Raw genomic sequence first — 14,382 nt, forward strand, 5'->3', positions numbered from 1 at the left:
GTTGCAGAAAAGAAGAAAATCCCAGGATGCAAAAAACTCCCTTACCAGCCTCAGTAAGACGCTGAGATCCCTCATAAAATCCTCCAAAGCTAGTTACGAAAATAAAATTGCCAAAGATTCCAAAGACAACCACAAGGCATTCTATAGGCATGTCAAGAATCTAAATAGCAATGCTCAGATCTGCTCTGAGCTACAACAGAATGGCATTAAATATACTGATCCCAAGGGTATTGCCAATATCCTGGCAGATTGATTCAGTGCAAACTTCACCCCTCTCTCACCCCCTAAAGGGCCCATCTCAATACTGAAAGATTGCCAGATTCTGCTAATAACAGCCACACAGGTAAAAAAACCCACTCTCCAAAGCTAAGAATACAGCATCCATGGGACCAGACAACATCCCAAGCTGTGTACTACATGAACTACAAAATGAACTGGCACCTCAACTAAGTGTCATGTTTAATCATAGCCTCACCTCAGGCTTCATGCCCACTGAGTGGCGCACAGCTACAGGTATCCCACTCCACAAGGAGGAATCCACCTTGGATCTCGGGAACTACCGCCCCATTAGTCTGACGAGCCTGATCTGCAAGGTCATGGAATGTATTATCATGGAAGTTATAAACAGAGACATTGGCAACCTTCAAACACTGGAACCCACGCAGTTTGGGTTCATGAAGGACTGATCTTGTCTCCTGAACCTGATTGTTCGAATCAGTCTCCAGAGCCATGGACAAGGGTAAGGTGGTCCACACAGCCTATCTGGATCTCTCCAAGGCCTTTGACACCATCTCCCACTCTGGAATCATGGATAAACTTACTAAGCTGGGCATTAATCCCTACGTCACTCGATGGGTTGCCAACTGGCTTACAGACAGAACCCACACTGTAAAAGTAGCCAACTCCAAATCCAACTCCAGACAAGTGACAAGTGGAGTACCTCAGGGTTCAGTCCTGGGATTGCTCTTGTTTGGCATCTACTTCTCTAAAGTACAGGCCAACACTAAGGGACTCTGGCTAACAAAGTTCTCAGATGACTGCAAACTGGGAGCCACTACTGAACCCCCAAATGATGTGGATATTCTACAAAAGGGTCTTACAGAAACAGATGCTTGGTGCCAGAGCCATGGGCTCAAGCTCAATGCCAAGAAATGAATAGCTATCCCCTTTGGGAAAAAACATGTACCTGTGAGTTACCACATAGGTGGCAGTACACTAAACACTGAAAGTGTGATAAGAAACTTAGGGACACAGGTGGACAGTGGTCTCACCTTTGATAACCACATCTCCACAACAGTCAGAAAATCCTTCTATGTGGCACACCTCATCACTAAGGGCTTTTCATCCAGAAAAAAGGAGGTCATTATCCCACTGTACTCATCCCTCATTAGACCCATTATAGAATACAACGCCCCATTTGGTATGTACCTCTCAAGACATCTGCAACAACTGGAAAGGCCGCAGAAATACCTCACTAAAAGAACCACAGGCCTAAAGCAGATGCCCTATGCTGACTGTCTAAAAAATCTCCACCTATACTCTGTCGCATATCATCTACTCAGAGGTGATCTCTGCTTAACATAGAAGGCCATGTCAAACCCAGAGCTATTGGACATGCTACACTTAAAGAAATCCCAGTCCCTCAGAGACACACACTTCAGGGATCTAAACCTTGTCATCACAATGAACAAAACATGCTGGAGGGATAGGTTCCTTACCCAGAGACTCCCCAGACTAGAATAGACTGCCCATACATGTCAAGCAGAGCTTCTTCAAAAAGAACCTTGTTGATTGGATGGGAGATAGGAAATTCACCCCAGGGATCACATCAATCATCCTGCTAGACAAGGGTCAAGGGAAGTAAATACTTTGGGAAGAAATAGCCAGGGAATTGTTATGGCCAGGCTTGTATAGGCCCTAGGGCAGATAGCCTAGTACCAACCTATGAACCTATGAACAACTCCTACCTCCCCCAAAGCAGGACAGACCATACCTTTCCACACTAACTGCCTTCTGCTTTACTGAAGTAGCATGTTGAGATATATCTGTGCAGCATTTTCGACACAATAACAGTAATATCATATGGTGTTTTCTCTCTGTACACAAAGAAGTATTTGTTCTTTGGCCTTTTTGTTTACAGTATCTTCTCCTAGGTGCACTGTAGACAGGCACAGAGGTGCTGGGTTTTTGAAATATTTGTGATGTGCTCATGAGGTCACAGAAGTCACAATCAACTTTTCAGAAGTCATTAAAAATCAATGCACATCTTTTCCTTAGGGGAGAATAATTGATATACTTACACCCAGTAGCTTTGCAGTGGGGAATTAAGATACTTGCATAAATTATCCTTCTCTAATGGCTATTTGGGCCAGGGGAAATAATATAAATATAGTTCTATAATCTTCCAGTGACTAAAAGTCATTAGTTTACTCTTCAGGGGAAAAATGTGTGTGCATAGGGGAGGGGATAACCTCGAGTTGCCCCATGTGAGACTATTTAAACAAATATTATTAGCTATGAGTATATGCCACAAGATAAAATCATACCTCTGAGTAGTTAACATACTTCTTGACAGTCACTAAAATACCAGTTATAGTAAAGCCCATTGCATAAGCTACATACAGCCAGCAACATGAAACACAACATCAAACATTAATACATCAAAACGTTTGCATCTTGTCCCCTCATGGTTTAGCTGTTATGCACAGTGTGGAAAGGAGGCATGTACACTTTAAAAGTAGATGTATTCTTGCTAAATAGTAAGCTCTGTGATGTAAACAAAGAAAAACAAAAAGTAAACAAAGCACTATATTTTTAAACTGCAATACAGCATATTGACCAGCATATGGACTAGTAAACAATTAGTCATTCTCTCAGACTTGGAGAAAAAATATATATTTTCTTTTTCCTTTTTTTAATATTGCCTATTAAAATTAATATAAATGTAGAACCAATGTCTGCAACTTTTTTTTGGTGGTAGGTGGGTCATTGGGTGCTGAATTGCTTATTTTCATATTTTGTTTGTCTCTCTTTATGCAAACTAAAGAAATCAAGTTTGTGAAGATTCCATACCAACCAACAAACCACCCCAGACATGTACAGGGATGCTTACCCCCTGTGGACCACAGCAACTCAGACATCACAGATGCCTATGGGCAGATCTTAAATACAGAAATCCCAGTAGCTAGTACTTTTCTTAGCTGACAGTCTTTCTGCTAAATAATAAAGTACATAAAGAATGGTGCTTCATTTTCAAGTAATAATTATTGCCTCATCATAAGAAAATTTAGAAAAAGACCATTGAATACATTACACTAATTTCTTAGAACTCTTCTTAAAGCTAAGACCATATTTTGGTGTGCTCTATTCACACTCTGATCATGATACATTGTATATGATTATTGTTTATTTCAATGTTGCCAAGGAAGATGTGGAAGCTGTTAACTGACACAGGGATTATAGTCACAAAGAACACAAGTGCATGATATGAGACTGAAACCTAAATCTTTCTTAAGAATATACAACCATCATTCATTGATGATTACTCCAAGCACATGTTTAGTGATGCAGTACAGTGCAGTGATTAAATTAAGCAGCTGTAAAAAAGATGCAGCTAGTACGGGCCTGTGTACATTTCCCATTACTCCCTATTTACTGAAAAACACAGAACAGGTTGCTACGTACCAAACCAAAGATGAAGCTTAGCCCTCAAAATAGCTGTTTATTTCATCATTCTATGCTGTTTCGCAAAGACTAAAGGACTGAAAAAAAAGCTAATGGTAAATTATATCTTCATGACATCTGTTGTATTTTTAAATTCCTTACGTTTTGTGAATAAAGGTATATTGTGCAATGATTAGTAATTACTCACTGTGAGACTTCAGAAAATTAATTATTTAATTTTCATCCCCATTTTGCATAAAACAGTAATGTTCTCAGTCTTTTTTGTATAAATTTGGAGCAAAATATCTAGCTAATAGTGTGGCACATGTATTGACATCAGCTTGATGCAGACCTCTTTAATATCTGCATTGTGAAACTACAAAGAATGACTGGTATATTGATACTGTTAATACCATCAAATGATTTGGAGTCTGTTGACCAATCTGAGGGAATAGACAGATTGAATACATTTGCATATCCAAGCAAGAGTGCATAGCTGCTACTGCTTTGTTGTTCATCTTTTTTTTTAACAACAACAACAACAAAAAAATAAATAAATAAAAAAAAAATAGTCTTGCCTGTGTACTTGAGTAAGCATCTACCAAACTGTACCTGACTTCTGAATGATCTAATATTTACCTCTTAATTCTAACAAATCCAACCTAAAAACTGTGCAAATCAGTCAGAAGACCCATTTTAGGAAAGATAACAAAGGATCTAAACTGTTTAGCTGCACATGAGTGAAGTATAGTGTAGGAATCCAGCATCTGCACCCATTGATATTTACAAAACTTTTTTAGATATAAAAAAACACATTTTGACTGTGTGTTTTTAAATGAGCTTGTTGGGAGGAAAAAAACAGACAACCGTTAAGTGGTCGGTGCTGCTGGTGGGACTCAGCTCAGTTTGTCAAATATTGCTGGGGCCAGAGCTGCCAATACCCATGCAGCTAGGCATTTATGAATGTGTGTGTGTATATATGTGTGTGTGTGTGTGTGTGTGTGTGTGTGTGTGTGTGTGTGTGTGTGTGTGTGTGTGTGTGTGTGTGTGTGTGTGTGTGTGTGTGCGTGTGTGTGTGTGTGTGTGTGTGTGTGTGCTAAATGCTGTAATGTAGAACTACACTAGAACTCAAAGAATACAATGTGAAGAAGAAATTTACCATATAACAATAGCACAAACGTGATTCTTGTTTGAACAGCAGCATGTCTGATGCTGGAGCTATCCTTCAGCATCTATTTGTACGAAATGATTCTGTATTCCACTTTATAGTATTAGTAATTCCTGTGACATGCTCCATTAGATAACGAAATCTATTACCTTTCAGTTTTCTGCTAAAATATGAAGATAGACAATAATGTGGCTGTTTTATTTTTACTTTCCCTCCTCTCTCAATTGCCTGGACTGACTGCATGTGCCCGTGTTATCACATAGATGCATGCAATCAAACTAGGTGGCTAGGAAGGGTAGAACACCAAAAAAATGAAATATTTACATATTACATATTTGACCCATGAAAAGTAATTTCGAGGAACACCGAAAGAAAAATGCATGGAAATACATCAAGCTATTTTTTCCCCTAGTTTTGGGAAATGTGTTCATGCAGTACCAGATGAGGTATTCTGAGCTCGCTTGAGTGCAGGGTTGCTAATCATTCTAGAACCAGATGGAGTGGGTCTTCTTATAATAGGTAATCTAGATGATCTAGCATATCTCAGTGATAGATGATATGACTGTACCTGTTAAGAGAACCTGGTAGTGTAAGCAACATTATACTACAGGAATTGTGAATGCATGTATGAAGATAAAAACTGCATTTATTTATTTATTTATTGCACTTAGTTAACTGGTTAAATTTCACTGATAGGGTTACCCTTTCATAGGAGTACTGACAGAAATACTTAATTCACATTTGTTACAGACAACAGTATACAGACAACTGCATTTAGTATAACGTAAACCACTGAATTACTGTTTTGTATATCTGCTTCAAAGTACATAGGATCATAGATCATAGATTAGTACTAGGCTAACTGCCCTTGCGAACCATTTTAAGCCTAGCCAATTATCCCTTGAGAGACTCAAATCCTGCACCTTGTGTTTGTAAGGCAAACACCTTAACCATTAGGCCACCCTCCCAACCCAATCGGCTGAAGGTTTTGTTCTTGCTTTTACGTGGACCAGATTGTAACTGCCTTGATTAATTTTAATCATCTAAACTGTTTCTCCAAAATGTTATTTTTGTCATCTAAGCTACCATCCATTGTTATTTACAATATTCATAAAATAGCACTGTTATTACGACAATAATGTTTCAGTGCTACAGCCTGCTGTGCATAGTCCCGTCAGTGACTGCTCAGTAGTAGTAATGCTTACAGTATAATCAGGCATTGCACTATGCTGAGAAACTACCAAGAGGTAATACTGTTTGTTATTTGTTCACTTTACTAATCAGGCATTGCACTATGCTGGGAAAATGCCAAGAGGTAATACCATTTGTTATTTGTTCAGTTTACTAATCAGGCATTGTACTACCCTGAGAAAATACCAAGAGGTAATACTGTTTGTTATTTGTTCAGTTTACTAATCAGGCATTGCACTACCTTGAGAAAATACCAAGAGGTAATACCATTTGTTATTTGTTCAGTTTACTAATCAGGCATTGCACTACCCTAAGAAAATACCAAGAGGTAATACCGTTTGTTATTTGTTTAGTTTACTATCAGGTGATAGAAATGCAGTTGACTGAAGCTCACATGGTTGAAACAATCTGACTGAAAACCTCTTTGACTGAAAAGTCACTTGAGTGAAACTTTATTTGAATGAAACCTCATTTCACTGAATCCCAAATAACACAAAAGAGTAGACATGTCTATGTGGTTTGTGATGGCTTCATGTCTGAGAATATGATTAGCCTGGGAATGGAGTCTAGAAGATTATGTGTGCATTGGCAGTGCCCCCTGTTGTATTGCACCCTTAAATTTATAGATGTTTATGTTTGTGTGCCAACACTGATTCACTGCAAATTGTGTTTTTAATTTTCTCCATAGTTGTATGACCCTGGAGTAAGTATACACAACTACAGGGGTGCAGGGAGATTTCCCCCCTATAATAACATTTTTATGGTGTATTTTGTTATGGAAAATGTTTTCTATGATTTTTGATTCAGTGAAATGAGGTTTCAATCAACTGAGATTTCAATCAATTGACTTTTCAGTTAAAATGTTTTTCAGTCAAATTGTTTTAACCATGTGAGTTTCAGTCAACTGCAGTTTTATCACCTGATAGTAAACCATTTAGTTACGCAGATTATCATGACACTTTCTGCTCATCTCTAGCTGGGGATCACTACCCCATGAAGCTGTCTACATCTTATTTTCCATTATTCTTAACTAATCCTGCCTTTAAATGTTATGAGCAATAAAATGACAATAACAATAGTACATACTTCTGTACTTTAAGCAATAAAAATGAGTTAAGACTTGGAACCTTCCTATACTAATATTTTTTACATATTAACCACCTTTTTATTAGTTGCATTATTATGGCTGGTTTGAATGGCTTTCTAATTACAGGCTTTTTTGATTGGTTAATAAAACCTGCATTGACATTTTGGTTTAAAAAACTAAATGCATAGAATGGGCATTAGGCTATCTGGTCCTGTGGGACAGTCAAATGTTTGTACATTTTAGAAAGGAGGATATATTTATCATCCTGCCTTATGGGTTTAAATAAAAATTTCTGCTGAATCTGAAAAAATAATTGATTACCTTACTGAACCAAGCAGATGTAGTAAAACAAATTGATTTCACAGTCTTCTGTGATTAAAAAGATAATTATCTTGGATATGCAGTTGGACTATATTAACTTTGCAGGGAAATTGTGTGAACTTCTTTGTGACTTTCTTTTTTTTCCCTACAGTATTTTTAATGAAGGGATACGTGAATTTTGAAAGTCATATAGATGCAACAGTTAAAAAAGCTATGCCATCTAAATGGATTTGCAGTTTGCTTTTCACTTTGGATATAATGTATGCCACTTCATTTTCTTTCAAGGTTATCTACCTACAACTTCATGGGCCAGATTCCAAAGGATTTGCAGAATTCATCAGAATGCATCAAGTTATGTACAAAACGTGTAGCAAGTCAAGTAATATGCAAATGTGACCCAGTCTATGGAACATAACTCAGTACAATGCAAACACAACAACAGCTACAGTCAGGTATTGCCAAATCATATTCCAAAGAAAAACTGTCCATAAAGTGATGTACTTGCATTAGCAATGCACGTGTGCGGAAGGTAGAAGAACTTGGAGCATGCCACTAATATGCTGAAATCACTGACTGAAGAGAAATGGGCATCAGCAGTAGTCCAGTAAAACCACAAATATCTGAAATATGGTGCAGATGTTACAACAAAACACAAATATACATATAGACACACTTCCGTTATCATTTGCAGAATGGATCACAATCCACAAAAAATTAAATAAAAAAATGATAAATTATAGTGATGTGGCATTCAGTTGCATAACCAATACTAACCTTAGCTAACAATGGGTGCAGGACATGTGTGGGTACATAAGTAGTGCATATACACAAGGAAATAGTGTAATAGCAAAGCAGATGTAAGGTGAGGGTGAAGAAGAGAGGCACACAAAAATGATGAATAAATAGGAAGGTTAGAGGGACAGTCAGAGGGGCATGGACAAATTAATTTTTTTTTGCTGGGAATAGGCCCCCTTTTCTTACTTTTACAGACTAAAAGGTATGGATAAGACACAGAAAAAGGAGTTAGGGAAAAGTGTGGGTTCAAACATATAACAACTACCACAAGACATGATGGACAAAGGTTGGCAATACACATAAAGGATAGGTGAGGTACACAGAGAGCACACAAGAGTTAAAGAAAGATGAAAAAAAAGGGTAGCGATGCATACCAGTCATGGTTCATCTCAATAATACATTATGTACCAATGCATAAAGCAGTGCTGAGAACTTGCAAACTGTGCGACCATCAAACCAAAAGGAGTATGACTAATGGTAGGAATGCGACACAGAGCACTAAATTGGGGATTGCCGGCATGGCAGTACACAATGGACATCAAACATCATCATCCACTAGGTGGCTGGTAGTGCAAGTGTAAGCTAAGCATCAGCAGGGCTGATTAAATCCAGCAAAAGAAATATAGGAGTAGAGAAACAAAGGTCTGATTCGAACCTCCAACAATGCATGTGATAGGCAAACAACTAAGTACATTACCAAGCAGCAATACTGCTGCAAAAGAGTAATGTGGCTGTGCAATGAATCACAAATGATACACACCATATAGCAGGACAGGAGAAATGGAATCCTGACATCAACAAAGACATTACATGCCAGTGGCAACACAGATGGTGTTCAGGTATGCAATGTATATATGTGACATGAAATGATATCACACAAGCCAAACATACAGAAAGCTCATCAGACATACCCACATGAATGACATACCATGTGAAATTGCCACGTTAAAATCACATTACTAAATAGCACATGAATAATGCAAATTAAGGTATGCAAGCCTGTGCATACATAGCTTTGCAGGAAATATAGAAAGTGTGCCTGAGGAATGCAGAACACACAAGTAAAACATGAACCCAGATGGAAACATTAAAATGATCACCACATTGTGTGTATATGCATTGCATGTGTTTGATAGTCTATCATGGTAGCAGAATGTCATATAAGCCCATTATACCTATATTCCAATGATGATGTTGTGTCTTTCGGTTTTTTCCTGGTTAGGGGTCACCACAGCGGAACTCTGGTCCGCTAATGATTGGTAGTTGATTTTTACATGCCAAGTTACCAGACCTGATGCACAACCTTCAACGAAGGTATGCCCATTCACGCATGTCTCCACACAGAAGACGCTCTAGCTGAGAATCGAACCAGACAGCATCTTATTGTGAGGCGACAACGCTACCGCAACTCCATATATTCCAGTGATGATACATTAGACAAAAGTGCATATCCACATATACATATGTAAAATATATGTGAAACATATATCCCAAAACTATAAAGGGAAATGGAACTCAACAACATATGACCACAGAAGTAAGGAAATGCTTGCATGAAAAATCAAGCACAGAAAAGCACAGCAAAAAGAAGCATATCCAAGTAAAAAACATTATGCGTGCATGTGTCTCCAACACAAGATGGGCTGCCAGAACCCTGCAAGATACAAGGAGCAAAGGGCCGATGCCTGACATGTGTGCAGTGTGCATTGGTGATGGCTATTAACATGTCTCTAAACAATGGACACAAACAAGACAGTAATGTGCGACTGCTAAAACAACAATTAGCATAGCTAGATAATGAAAGTAGGGTTGAATATCACACACCCATATATACTGCCATGTAAAGATAAGCCAACAGTTGGGCATAGTCACCAAAAATGGTAACACTGTAACATGTAAATATGTATGACTGATCAAAGGACATTCATATATACACAACTATGTCATACCACCTGCGGGAGAATTAATCATTCATACTACTGCATTACAATGGGCGATTTGTGTGCTGTTGACGTCAGGGGCATACAAATGTACAGCTATCCAAAGTAAGGTAGCCATATCATACATAATGAAAATCAGACATATATGTTAACATGTTTAATACACAGCAAAGGTGTAAACATGTCAAAAGAGAAGCTATAGGCACAATACAGTGGTGTTTGCTATAATAACAAGATCATACAATACAGGTACTCATTACTTGCACCATTCATATGATAATATCAGGAATTTCCAAAAGACATTGTGGAATCTCAATCCTTCTCATAGCTATACAGATGTTAAGACCAGAGCCATACAATACAACATTTAACTGTGTACTCTGTGGCACACAAATTACCATTAAACATCACACGCAGAAGCAAATTGCCAATGGGACTTTCTGAAACACCAATGTCTGTAACAGAATAAGCACAGTGATATGTCATATATGTAAATATGCACACCGAAATAAAAACTACTACACCTATGTGGGCAAAATATGTAACTATGTCACTCATATGCATTTAGTCTCAGCAGAATGGCACTACAGTGGTATGTGTGTGAAATATTATTAAACATAGCATGTGTAATGAAGTCCATTTGTTTAGGTCATCACCTTTCAATGTATTCACATGATCACTGCCAGCAGTACAAGTGTATTACAGTAGCAGAATTCCAACTGTGTCATTCATTCCATCACATGCAAGGGTGGAATGGATCAGAAATAATAATGTTATGGTCCAATGCATGCAGATGAGGCAAGCCACATACAGAGTCCAGGAATACTTTTCCTGTTTGTTCGTAACACTACCTGCAGGAATGTCAGCATCTGATGATCATATGGCACAATACTGATAATGGCCACAACATATTTTAACACGTCATAATGCAGTGATAATATATAGCATCATGTGAGTTGAATTGTGCATCACAAGGTACATCTTAAAAGCATGGCTGCAGTATGAGATGTGTGGACAAATTTGTTCCTAATAAGGAAAGATAGCCAAACAGGAACACACCATTGTGGAAGCATTATCTCATTGGATCACAGAGACAATAGGGCCCTCCCTGATGAAGCCAAACATCTCAAATGATTTCCTATGTCATCTTCCAGAAGGAATCGCTCATGGCCCATGCAATGTCCTGGAAGAATGTGCCCATCATGAGCCTCATCTGAATCTGGAAGATATCTGTGACAAGAATCTGATCCCTCAGGTCATCTAGCAAGGTGGTGGACGTCAGTTTTGTTGGTCCACAGGAACGATAGCACATGCCTGTCCCAGTCTTTTGTCATTGTCACCATCATCATCATCATCATGGTGTCCACCCTTGCCCTCAGAGAAAGACTTTGAATGGGTGGACTGGCATGGATCCTGCATGCTATAACATGACAATAAATGTACATTCTTACATATTCCTACAAGTGTATTAGCAAAAAGAATCAGCAGTATGTACAAAAATATAAATGATACATACGCCATGTACATTATCTAAGTCTTCTGACTGTAATATGTTAGTAAAGTGCGAATCAATGCACCTCTTCTGCTTATGTTAAAATGTGCAATACAACCAACCCTAGATGATATTACAAACTTGTTTGCTATGTAAAATCAGATTGTTAAGGACAACATATTTGAAATACATCCATGTCATACATAATGCATTTACATAATTCAATCAGTATATCAAGCATTGTCACCATGTCCTTACATACAGGCACACATATGACAGTGCATTGTTTGCCTGCCAGTAACAATATGTGTATAGAAGTGTAACAGAACTGACCTAAGATACATCAGAGAAGCATATAAAATGACCTGCAAAGGAGGACACACGCACACACACACACACACACACACACACACACACACACACACACACACACACACACACACACACACACACACATACACACACACCAATATCATAATCTATCCGTATGCAAGTCACATGGCAAGGATTATTATAGTCCAAGGTATAAGTACTGCATTACAGTATGTAGTTACGGTAGAAAGGTATGCAAACACTTCTGAACAATGACAACCGCATCATATAATGAGTATAGATAGTTGACATGTGCCAACAAATAAATAGGTAAATAAATGTCTGATATGTGCAATTAACATCACCATTTCCTATGCAGGATGTGTGAAATGATTGTCTATGTAACATTATTGTCTTGTAAGGACATACTGCAAATGTAAAGGCTACATTACTGGCCGGTAAGGTTGATTAACAAATGCAGAAGAAAAGGTAGGAAGTTGTATTCATCACATGCTGACATGACAATGTATGCAGCAATGACACTATCACAGCACATGCATAGCGGTAATCTAGGTACATCCACATGAATGAATGAGTGAGTGAGAATGCCTAACAAAATGTTATACCAAATTACATAGTGATATCCTTGGAATAAAGTACATGGAAAATCATATTGCTATCTGTTGCTATATGTGCAAATTAGGCAGTATAAACATGCTGTATGTGTGCACAGCACAATTACGCAGGGGTTCTGTACATGTGCACCAGTAAGCACCATCACTGATATGGCTTATTACTATGTGCAGGATGCAAGTAGCATGAGAGTATACAATAACTGCCAGATACGGAGAATCTGAGTACAATGACTAACACACACACACACACACACACACACACACACACACACACACACACACACACACACACACACACACACACACACATCTTTACTCATCAGCTCTATACCTCCTGTCCTCCGTCATCTTTAGTGCAATACACAGATGACTCTACAGTCATCACCATAGCCAACTCTCCCTCTAAGCTCTTCTCAGCTACTCAGGCATTTTTAACTTAGTCAAAACATGGCTCTCCAACAACCAGCCCATCCTTAACCCTAAAAAAACAAAGCTGTTACTCTTCCTACCTAAAAAGTTCATAAATATTAAACCCTCCTTCTGCATACAGTGCCTTAATAACACTCCCATTCAGGTAGAATCCAGCACTAAGCTCTTAGGCGTAACCATCAACGATCAGCTTAAATTTGACTTGCATGTTAATAACTGTATCAAAAAGACTCATTCAGAACTAGGGTGCTTTACCGTAACAAGAAATTCCTTACCTCTGAAGCCAAGGTTACTCTCTCTCTCTTACCTACCTTCTATCCAGTCTAATGTACAACTCTCAAATTCTCACAAATCTTAACTCAACACTCCTGACCAAACTCGAATCTACCTACAACAAGGTAGCTAGATTTGCTGCCCAACAAACCTACAAATCCCATCACTGTCTCTCTCTAAAACACCTAAACTTCCTTGAATTACCCCACCAGCTTCTTCTCTCTCAGCTCCAGATCATCCATTCTGTCCTATACCAGCCTTCCTACTGCCCAGCACTATCCCCTCTCATCTCCCATTATTCTCCCTCCAGACCTCTCCAAAGCTCTAACCAAGACCTACTACAAATCTACAAACTCAAGTCTAAACTTGGACGTAACATGTACAGCTATCACCCCACTATTACATGGAATAGGCTCCCACTAGAAATCAGGACCCTTACACATCCTAAACAATTTAAGACAGCCACCAAAGAGCACTTTAAAAGTCACTGGTTCTGCCACTGCACTCTCCCTCCTTAACATCCCCTACTTCTCATACCTTAATCTACTTTCTGCCCTTAACCCACTCTTCTTTTTTTTTTTTTTTTCAAAACAGGTTTATTGTTTTAACATATAAGAGAAATATCATAACAATTTTATACAAGTAATTAAAAATAGGTATTATTATAATATTCAACAAAACAACTAAAGTATTTACAAAGACATCCACTACAATCAGATCAATTAATTAAACTAAAATACCATGCTATTGAAATTAAAATTTTTTTAACAAATTTTGTAAATTATCCCATACAATATAATAAGATGTTTTTCTATTTGTTCTTGTCCTAATTGTGTTTATTTCCATATGGCACACTATATTCATAACATTTTAAATTCATTGAACGAAGGAGGTGTATCTGAAATCCAATTTCTAGTTATTATTTTCCTAGCCACTGCTAGAATAGACCATAACAAGGGAAGCTTAACCTTTTAACACTTTGAGGTACAGGTGTGTTGAATAATATAAGAGATTTAGAAATAATGAAATTATCTGTAAAAGAGCCTGCAAAAATTCATTAATTGACTTCCAGTATT

This window comes from Protopterus annectens, chromosome 5.part0 (assembly GCF_019279795.1).
Source record: "Protopterus annectens isolate FY-2018-M chromosome 5.part0, PAN1.0, whole genome shotgun sequence".
Taxonomy (NCBI): Eukaryota; Metazoa; Chordata; order Ceratodontiformes; family Protopteridae; genus Protopterus; species Protopterus annectens.